This window comes from Sturnira hondurensis, unplaced genomic scaffold, assembly GCF_014824575.4.
Source record: "Sturnira hondurensis isolate 20B ecotype Veracruz unplaced genomic scaffold, ASM1482457v3 Scaffold0004068, whole genome shotgun sequence".
In the NCBI taxonomy this organism is placed as follows: domain Eukaryota; kingdom Metazoa; phylum Chordata; class Mammalia; order Chiroptera; family Phyllostomidae; genus Sturnira; species Sturnira hondurensis.
The window spans coordinates 3473339-3484588 of record NW_028076699.1 but is presented as its reverse complement, the minus strand read 5'-3'; the positions used below and the strand labels follow the sequence as shown (position 1 = coordinate 3484588).

Here is an 11250-nt window from a genome sequence, read left to right as displayed (position 1 = left end):
ATGTGCAACAGGAGATGCAGCCACTTGGTCGCTTCAGTGATCTAACCATGCATTCAGTGAGGCTGGGCATCGTCTGCTGCCCTCAGCCAGACACCAGGCAGTGGGCTGCTAGAGCTAGCCTACTGCTCTGTGGCCAACAATGCTCTAGAATGTTTGCCTAGCCTAGACTTTCTCAGAACTGATCTGCAGTCAGCTTCTTCCTACCCAATCCTGCTTCTATCTCTCCTTCTTAGGAGTCAGAAGAACACCAGTGTATATCCCTAGTTTCACAGCTGTTTCCCTTTAATAAGTCTAAAATTCTATCTTGGCTTCTGCTTTTGAGGATCTGAACTAATAAGGGAGGTAACTGGGTGGGATTTGTTTGAGAAGACAAACAGTAAAATGGCTTGAGGACTCACTCCCTGATTGCACAGCCAGGACAACCCCACCCAGAGGGAAGCTGAGGACAAAGATAATACAAGGTATAAGGTGGTGGCACACTTAGATAGTTGATCAGTTGGAGAACTTGGAAAAATACCCCAGTAAAGGGAAAGCACCTAGCCAGTAACACATTTCAGGCATTTAAATATTGGGAAGAGACAATCCACAGAATGAGAGAAAATACTGGTAGGATACATGAAATACAACAAAAAATTCTAATAAAGTGGGCAAAGGACTTGAATAGATGTTTCTCCAAAGTGTCTGTACAAATGGCCAATAAGCACATAAAGATGTTCAATATCACTAGTCATTAGGGAAATGTAAATTCAAACCACAACGAGGTGTCCATTTTATGGGTGTGAAGTGGCACTGAACATTTTGGCAAGGCTGTGGATAGCTTGTGCATTGTTGGTGGGTGAATGAAATGGTGCAGTCACTATGGAAAAGTTTGATTCCTTAAAAAACTAAATGGAATCACTGGGTGATCCATAAATTCCATGCAGATATACATCCAAAGGAATTAAAAGCAGGGATTCGAACAGATACCTGCAAGCCAGTGTTCACTGCATCCTTGTTCACAATAGCCAAAAAGCAGAAACAATCCCCATGCCCATCTATCTACAGGTGATTTAGTAAACAAAATGGGTACAGGCAAAAAATAGCTTATCTAGAGGAATGGAGTTCTGATGCATGCAACAACATCAATGAACCTTGAGGACATTTTGCTAAATGAAATAAGCCAGGCAAAAACGACAATATTGTATGATTGTACTTATTAGCTACCTAAAATAGGCAAATTCATAAAGACAAAGTAGATTAAAGGTTACCAGAGCTGGGAAGAAGGGGAATGGAAAGTTACTGCTTAATGGTTACAGATTTTTTACTTAAGTAATGCAAAAGTTTTCAAAATAGATAGTGGCGATGGTTGAATAATATTTTGAATGTAAAATCATACTGAATTGTACACTTAATAAAATAATGAGTTCTATGTTATATGTAGGAGGTGGAGAGAAGAAAAGTTATGAAAACATTTGTCTACACAAATATTTGAGGATTTGTACACCAATTTTTACAAAAGCATTTATTCCTAATTTTCAAAGGAGAAACAAATGTGTTAGTGGATGAATAAATAAGGTGCACTGATTATTCAATAAAAAGGAATGAACTGATGAATGTTACAACATGGATGAGCTTCCAGTACGTAAGTGAAAAGGAAAGTTCATAAGTGAAAAGGAAAGAAGCCAGAAGCAAAATACCATGTGTTAAATGATCCCATTTTTATGAAATGTCCAGAAAAGGCAAATCTAGAGATAGAAATTCGATTAATGGTTGGTTGGGGCAGGAAATGGGAAAGGGAATAGACTACACATGAGCATGAGCACTGTTTGCGAGTGATCATCTAAAACTGGATTGTGATGATAAGTGGGGTTCTGAATTCACTAAGCCAGCTGCATCCTTAAAAGGGGGTGAGTTTTATAGTATAAGTCACGACACAATAAAAATGCTTAAGGCAATGTGAGGTAAGAACATCCCAGCAGGAGAATCAATGCAGGTGACACGGGTGTTGGAGTAAGGCTATCCACAGTCCGGAAGTATATGTCTTTCAAGAAGCAGTTGGCAACAGTCTGCTGAGTAGAGATCAAAATGTTGACCAGAGACATTCAAGTGCCCTTGAGTCTGGAACTGCCCACTATAAGCTTGTTTCCATCAGATTTGCCAAGTTTATAAGGTTAGACAGGATCAACAGCGCATTGTAAGATGGAAATGGACCAACCAGGAACAAAGCTGAGGAGAACCAGAGATCACGACCTGCATCATAGCAGGTAGTTCAGACACCCAGGTCACTTACTAGAGCTGCATCAGTGTCCCTCCCACACTGTACAGATGACAGTGTCATGTGGGGAAGTGTCTTGTAGAGATCAGTAGAAGGAAAATTCTTAACTTGGTTTACAGATAGGTTGGCTAATACATGGATATAAGTTGAGATTTTCGCTGGTACTGGGGGGGCCTTGATAAACAAAATGACAACAGAAATCCTCTGAATGGGCAGAGATATAAGGAATGCATGTGGTCATTCACACATGCACTCTTTGTGAGGAGAAGTGGCTCAAGATGACAATATGTGGAAGTTCCTGAGTGGTGGGCAGTGGCCTGGCTCTGTTATGAGCCCTAAGATCTGAGAGATCAGAGACAAGTTGGTTTGGCATAAAGGTATGTGATGCACACATTGCCATGTGAAGATTTTTGCATCACATGTTAATGCCTGCAAGAAAGCGTTCACCATGGAAGAAGACTTAATAATTAAAGAGACAAAAGGACTCAGTGAGTTGACACTAGGTAGCCTTTGTTACTGGCCACCTGGAACTGGCACAATGGGCAATTGAAAGATGTGGCCACAATAGAGATGAAGGCTTTGCATGGGCACAACAGCATGGTTCCACCTTAAAGTTACTGTCTCCTCTGCATATCCAACTTGACAGCACCAGAGACCCACCCTGATCCCAAATATGGCTATATTTTTTGAGGAAACCAGTTGTCTATTTGATGGTAAGTTAACTCAGTTGGGCCCAGGCTGCAAATGTTAGTGGTTCATCTTCTCAGAGAGAGGTAGGTTGGATATGTGAGGAACCAGGTAATCCACATGAATGCCTCCTGGTAATGGTGTGGAGCTGCTGTAGCTGTCAGCTACCCCCACTTAAGAGTGTGCTTACTGTCCTGGCTGGGTAGCTCAGTTGGTGAGAACATCGTCCTGATATGCTAAAGTTATGGGTTTTATCCCTGGACAGAGCACATACAAGAATTAACCAATGAATGCATAAATTAAGTGGAACAACAAATGATTTTTTCCCTTCTATCCCCCTTCTTCTAAAACTCAAACAATTGTTTTTAAAAGTGTGCTTACCAAGAGATTAGATTCTTCAGGAATGAAGGTCAGGGTCACACTATTAAGTAGCCAAGACCTGAGGATGATGGAAGTTTTGAGCAGACAGTGATGAAAGGAAGCAGGGAGAATTACTTGGTGCCCTGATGTCCACTGCTGTGAAGAGAGCTGTAGTTCATCCTGTTACACTTTCCTGTTTCTCCTCAGTAAGAGGTACCCACAGGAGTGATGGAGGAATCATTCCCCGAGTATGGAGAAATGAATTTGTGCAGCACAAAGAATGTGGTGGCCATGGAGGTCCTACCACTCAGATCTCTTTCAAGGCAACCTAATAGTATTGGCCTCTAGCTGATGCCCCTTGAAATCCAAGGTGTTCTTGCTGAGACTATGCTGTTTCTGGACAGTTCCCATCCAATGAGAACACAGCTGAGATACTAATTCCCAGCCATTCCTGCTCAATGTGGACACCTCTGTAGGCATTCTTTACACCTGAACTTCCCTTTGGGCCTGAAGAGACTCTCAGAAATGCCCCACAGCCTGGGACACTTCTCAGTCTTCCTCCCCTCCACCATCACTTCCTTGCTCATGGTCAGACTTCTGTAACTGTGTGCAGGCTTTTTTTTACTCCTGCTCCCTCCCCCTTACACCTTTAACAGAATTTTCCCCAATAAGTCACTCTTAATCCATCTTGGTCCTTGCTTTCTAGCAGATCCAAACTGACAGTACCCTAAATCAAAACTTAAAAATATTAAGTCTAATATTGGTAAATGACTTAATTCATTGTCATAGAGGTTAACAGGCATCTCATATGCACTACTGAGCGAAAAGGTATAAAGGTATGCCTTTATCTTTAAAGGTATAATGGGAGCCTAGATTGATTTTAAACCTTTTATAATATGGATACAGTGTGATAAATTTTCCTCTAAGCACCCCTTTTCCTGCATCGCATAGATTTTGGTAAGTTGTATTTTTGCTTTTAGTTCAAAATTTTAAAAAACTTCTCGGAATTTCCTTGATCCATGTGCCACTTAAAAGTGTGTTGTTTAATCTCCAAGTAGTTTAATGTCTTTCAGCTATCTTTCCAATATTCTTTGTTACTCACGTCTACTTGAGTTCCATTGTGCTTTAAGAGCACACTTTTATGTCTATTCTTTTGATAAGGTGTGTTTTATAAAGCATAACATCCTCTTAATGAATGTTCTGTGTGAGATTTGAAAGAATGTATTCTGCTCTTGCTGGATTATTCCATAGGTTTTAGACTCAGTTGACTTTTGTTGCTGTTCGGTTATATGAATTTTCTGCCTGTTAAATCTGTCAATTACCTATAGAGGGATGTTGAACTGGCCAAAGATGGTAGTGGGTTTATCCGTTTCTCCTTGCAGTTGTATTGGCTTTTGTTTCATGCATGTTGATGCTTTGTTAGGCCTACCTAGATTAAGAATTATGTCCTGTTGGAAAATTAAGCCTTTTATTGTATAGTGACCCCTCAATTTTTTCTTGTTATAAAGTCATCTTTGTGTTAAATGAATACAGATACTCTAGTTCTCTTTTGATTAGTGTTGGCATGGAATTATCTTTCTCCATCCCTTTAGTTTTTGAACTTGTGTCTATTTAAAGTTGGGTTTCTTATAGAATACTTATGGTTGAGACTTGGTTTTTGATGCAGTTCAACAGTCTGTCTTTTATTTGGTGTATTTAGATCCTTGACATTAAAGTGATTGATATAGTTAGATTAGTATTTGTTACTGTTTTCTATTAGTTGCCTTTGTTTCATTTTTGTATTCCACTCTACTTTCTCTGGTTGTAGTTAAATACTCTATTATTGCATTTTTCCTTCTTAGTGTACAATAATTTTTGTTTTAGTGGTTGCTCTTAAGATTGCAGTATGCATTTACAGCTAGTCCATTCTTTTAAAGAACACCACACCACATCATGGGTAGTGCAATTACCTTGTAATAGCACATTCCTAATTCATCCCTCTCATAATTTCTGTCATTCGTTTTATCCATAAACTAGAGTTGCAAAATACATTTTTGAACAATCTGTTATCTATCAAATCAATTAATAGACTTTTACCTTACCTCATTCCTTCTCTCATGCTCTTTTCTAAGGTTTATCTCACTTTCTGACCTGTATCAGTTTCCTTTTTCTGAAAATTTTTAACACTTCTTGCAAGGCAGACCTATTGGCTACAATGTTTTGCCCAAGAAAGTCTTTGTCTCTCCCACTTTTGAAGGATAATTTTTACTGGATGAAGAATTCTATTTTGTTCCTCCTGCTCCCTTCTTTAAGTGTTTCACTCCACTCTTATTTGTATAGTTTCTAAAAAGTTATAAATTTTAATTCTTGCTTCTCTACTATCAAGATGTATTTTTTCTTCCGGGTCCCTTTCTGGCTCAAGATTTTATACAGTTTGACTATATATGTAGATGGGTGTGTGTGTGTTTGATGTTCTAAGTTCCAGGATGTATGTTTTGTTATCATTAATTCTCAGTCATTGTTGCTTCAAATATTTCTCTTCCTTACATTCTTTTGGTATTTCTATTACACGTTACACTATTTGTAACTGTCCTGAAGTTTAGGTGTTCTGTTCATTTTTTCTCTTGAATTTCAGCTTCAGAAGTCCCTGTTGGCATTTCACACTTACTAATTCTTGGTCATCTCCAGGCTATCGATGAGCCCAAAGGCACTTTGTTAGATTTCTAGCATTTCCTTTTGATTCTTAAGGTTTCTGTCTCTGCCCACAAATACCCATTTGTGTGTGTGCACTTCTTAGTGTTTTTAGCCTATCCATCAGTTGTTTTTAAATTACCAGTCTTAATTCCAAAATCTTTGTCACATCTGAATCTAGTTCTGATGTTTGCTCTGTCTCTTCACACTTTTTAGCATGCCTTAAAGTTTTTGGTTGAAACTGGACATCATGAGCTGGTCAGAGGAACTGAGGTAATAGGCCTGTAGTGTGAGGTTGTGTGCTTATCTGGCTAGGGTTTAGGCTATGTTTACTGTAATGGTCCATTTCAGAAGCTAAACTTCCCTCTGATACTTTCCTTGATTTTTGTGTCCCTGTTGTCTTTGGGGTTCCCTAGAAATTTTAAGGTCTGAGACGGGTTCCCCCCTTCCCCACTTGTGTTCCCCTGCTATTACACATCAGGAAACCTAGTGATGTGATGCTAACATGTGAGGGAAAGAAAGGCTTTCTAGAGTCCCATAGTCCAGAGATGAGGTTTTGGGCTGTTAGTGAGCCTGTGCCCTTGGGCCCTAATCTTCAAAAGTGCTTCTATTTTTTTCTTCTCTTCCTCACGTGAGACAGAAACAGTAAGAGGGAACTGGAGTTGGGTATTTCCCTTCCTCCCATATGAATGTCTAATGGGGGTTGAAGTTGGGTATTTCCTTTCCTATTAGTTAGGTAACTGATAAAAAGTTTCTCTTGAGGGGAGCCTTGTTAAGTACAGAATGCTCTGGAATATTTCAAGATAGTTTTCCCTCTTCTGCTGAGAGCAGGAAGGAATTTTTCTCCTGTCCTCACTGGGAAAACCTGGTAGGGGATTCTGGAGAGTAGAACTCAAGTGTGGGACCTTCCCCCAAACCAGGCCCCCTGTGGATTTTAAACCCTCCAACTGGTCTACACTGAGCCTCCAGCAACCGTCAGTTCAGTTTTCCTACTTAAATACTGGTCCTGTGAAGGTTTCTGTCACTGAGTTCCTACTCTGGTAAAGTTGTTATTCTCTGGATCAGCCTGTCTCTTCAGATGTAGAAGCAGTAAAATGAGAAAAATGGGAAAACCACCAATGTGCCCTGTGGACTCAAGTTTCTGGCGGAATGAAGAGGTGGACGTATTGCTTGTTCAGCTTCACTCCTAGTTGTGTATATGGGAGCAATCCCTTCTACATGCGTGACATGGCAACCCACACCAGGAGTCCTCGCCACCCACCCAAACACTTACAGACATTTCCATTCAGGAGCACATACGTGCAGCTCAGCCACGAGAGTCTGGGTTTATTATGGGTAGGTTTTGTTTTTAACTCATTTTGTTGAAATGACGAGCTATGAAACAAAGTCCCCCCCACAAACCCCCCAATGCAAGAATAGCTTCTTTTAATGCTTGAAACCAGATGGACTTGGAGTTCAACAATAAATTTCTGGGAACCTTGAACATTGACTTCCTTTTGGGCAGGCACCTTCTTCCTTCTCAGGATAGGATATTCTTTCTTGGTTAGAAAAATATTTTCCTTCAACCTCAAGAGACTAAGTTGTAACAACAACAAAAAAATACAGTTCAGTAACACTGGCCATATTCATGGCTTCAAGGGGATCAAAACAATTACATGGCATTTGACAATTAAGTTGCCAAATGCATTCCTCTATGCACGACTATTGGCGAAGCCTTGATATAGCATAGGTAAATTGCGTTTAATCATCTGCAGACAAATGGTTCTCCCAAGATTCTCTGAAGCATAGAAGCATGACCAGACAGCTGCTGGTCCAATGGTAGAAGGAAGAAAGGGGGGAAAGCTGCTACCTATTTGGCTTGGGGTTCAAGTTTAGACACTGGAATGTCCTTGCCATATTTGGTGTCAAGTGAGGCATTGAATTAAAATTTTTTTTTCTTTAGACTATTTCAAATGAAGGGGTCCCAAACCATGTGAGAAATGTTGGGGGTCTATTCTATTATGATCTTCAATTACTATAAGTGGGGAAAAGCTAGAATAGATCTTGTTCTCAAACTTCAATGGGCCTGGCACTCAACTACTAAGAAAATAGTGAGGGTTTCTTGAGTTGCTTTCCCAGATTCAGCACTGTAGGGAAGCTTGACAAGTACGCAGTAGCAGTGGTGGCCAAAGAGGTGCTCCAAAGAGGTTCTGGAGCGGGGAGATACTCTGCCTTTTTTTATTGAGGCCATTACTAGGCTCCTTATTCCCACTGCTATAACACGAGTAGCTATCACACTACCATATATTTTGCCCATTTGGGCCACATATACCCTCCTCAGGCAACAGCATTACAATACAAGCTCTAAGGATGGCCATAAATATTTGGGTGTTCTTCTCGGCCACATTCATTTTTTAGTGTTAGAAGTTCAGAGTCACTAAACTGACTAGAAACAGCCATTTTGAGTGTCTGATAGAAAGTAGCAAGAAGGCAAGAAGTTTCTTTCATCATAGAATTCAGCTTGTTTAGTAGATACTGTCAGATGTTATTAAACATACCTGACAGATAGTTGCTCTACCTACATTCAAAACAACCCCCCCAAGGTAGAAGTTTCCTCATTCTACAGGATGAAACAGTTTGAGATTGATCCACCAGACTCACGTGGTACTGGAGTGGCCTGAGATCCAACTTCAAACACCTAGCCTTATTATAGCCCTAGCCTTCTGTGACCACAGTAAGGCTAAAAAGTAGCCACATTTAACATAAATGCCAAAATGTGAGGATGCCAGGGAAAAAGGAAAAAAAAAGAGCTTTACAAGTAGAGACAGAAGCTTAACCTGAGCACAGGATTTAGTTTATCACATGTTCAGGGCAACATGACTAGCTCCTAGACTCGAGCCAACTGCAATGGTAATAACGTGGACACCAGGTTCTATCTAGGAAGAGCTGAAGGCATTTTATTACATGAAGGCAAAAAAAAAAATAGCTTTTCAAATGAATGCCAGTACTCTGGTTGTGCAGACTGTAAATCTTTCCTTAAGATGTCAAATTATTCCCCATAGACTAGTCTCATTCCTATACACCATATACTGTCTCACTCCCCACCAGGCCTGTGCCCAGGTAAATTCTACCCAAATTCCAAAACCCAAGGGAAAGCTCACCACTTCCCTAAACTGCTTTAACCACAACTTTTTTTTCTCAAATCCTTCCATCCAATCAGGAGCTACTATATTGATATCAAGTGGCAAGAGAATGCAGATGAGGACGTGAATGAGGATGTGAGTTGAACATCTGTCTCCACCACTAAACCAGAAAAGGAGGAAGACAAAGATGGAGATGTGCCTATGGTGGCTGGATTTGAATGTGCAGAACGGGTAAAGCAGATAGAAACCTTTCATTCCCATACCAAATGGAAGCTTCTGGGAGGCTGCAATAAGGATCTACCTTCACGCTGACTTTTTCATCATGACTCTGAATTCATCTCTCCTAGGAGGTGCTATCACAACACCCCAGATCCTATGCCTAGAAGGGTCCATCATGACTTCCCAGACCCAGCTCTTGTAGGAAGACCTATTACACAGTTCCTCATATCTTCCCCCATAGAAAACCCCATAACCGCTCCCTTGACAACATCTCAACCTAGGACTCTTGATTCCTTGGACACATTCCCTCTCAGGAGGCCTCATCATGGATCTCATTCACTGTCCAGAATCAAAGCAGTAAGGCCCCAAGGGCGGGCCTCTAATAAAACTTCTCCATGTTGGAAGGGGCCAGGACCCTCTCATCTCTCACTCCCAAACAGCAGCAAATATGAATATGACTTGGACCTCTCTCACAAAACAGCAAGCAAAATTCCATTTTGGAATAAACAGCATGATTTTTAAAGTTTCTTGACCCAGCCATAGGAAATATCTTACAAGCTCTTCACAGAGAAGACATCAGAATCACAAGTTGGACTCTTCTTCCTACCCAAGTGACAGTCAGAAAGCCTCTGACTCAGAACTCTCTCTTCCATGGAATAAACAAAGCTCAGGGCACTGGGATTACGATTCAGATATGTCACACCTCCATGTACTAGACCTACACATGAGAGCTTTGATTCTGATCTCTCTCCAGTAAGGAGGAAACAGAGGGCCAAATCTGATTCCGATCTGTCTCCACCCTGAAGGTCTCAGCCCCTGGGAAAGAAGGCTGCACACATGTGTTCTGGGGCCAGAACTAGGTTCATGTTAACTGACATACAGCTAGAGCAGCAGGAACTCAAGAAATGGGACCAAGAAGCCATGGTATTTGAGGCTGAATTCCAATATGCTGAAACCATATTTGAGAAATTGAGGCATAAAAAGAATCCGAAACTGGAAAGTTTAGAGCAAAGGAGAAAAGCAGAGAAGGACTCAGAGATGAGCTGTGTACCACTGGGGAAAGGACTTGTCCATAATCAGCAACAACAACAAAATGTGGAGGATGCAGTAAGGAAAATGCAAAAGCCTCTGACCTGCTATATTGATTGAAGATATGAATCAGATGCCAAGAGAACAAGATAGATATGGGGCCAACAAGATGCCAAGAGAACAAGAAAGACAATGGCCAACTTTATCAAGAAGAATAAGGCCAATGAGAATAAGAAAGTGAGACCTTGCTACAGTGACCCAGCATCTCCTCCCAACACTATATCCAGCCTGGATGTTGCTGGAATGGAGTAGATGGACCCAATGAGTCTGAACAGAAGCACTTGGCCAGGCTTACCAACAAGAAAACTGTGAAGGAACTTGCCTACAAGTGGAGCGTTGAGTAGATGTAAAAGTTTTCTGAGGCTGTGGGGATGGCTGTGGATTTGGTAGTAGATACAGAGCAGCCAGCTGTAATAGCTGTCTCTGCTACTGATCAGGGCCCATAGAGGCCAGCATCTTGCTGAATGCTAGTTCTGAGTACTAGCATTTGAGAACATTTGGCACGTGATGTTTGGACTGAGGCACCTGTAACTTCTCAGGTGTGCCTACACCACACTGGCAGTTGTTGCTGACTTTCAGGAGAAACATTGATTTCTTAGGGTCCCAGGGTTTGTTCTCAGTCAGGTTTAATATACATAGTTGGGTTGTTTTTTTTTTTAAGTTCAGTCAGAGACTGATTTCTCCTTGACGTGCTTGTGGGAAGTACCCTGGCACTGTTCTCGGTCCTGGGTATTTGAAGTATGTAGCCATTCTAGAGGATTACAAGTTTCTCAGGGCAACTTTGAGTTTATTATCAAAGTTTTCAAATATTGCTACCTTGAATATTTAGGTATCAAGACTCCTGTTGAG

At 40.9% G+C, this 11250-nt stretch overlaps 1 pseudogene; it reads left to right on the top strand.

The window, feature by feature from the left end:
* The first annotated feature begins 9415 nt into the window (after nt 1-9415).
* Nucleotides 9416-10745, top strand: LOC118985031 (BUD13 homolog; annotated as a pseudogene).
* Nucleotides 10746-11250: the final 505 nt, after the last annotated feature.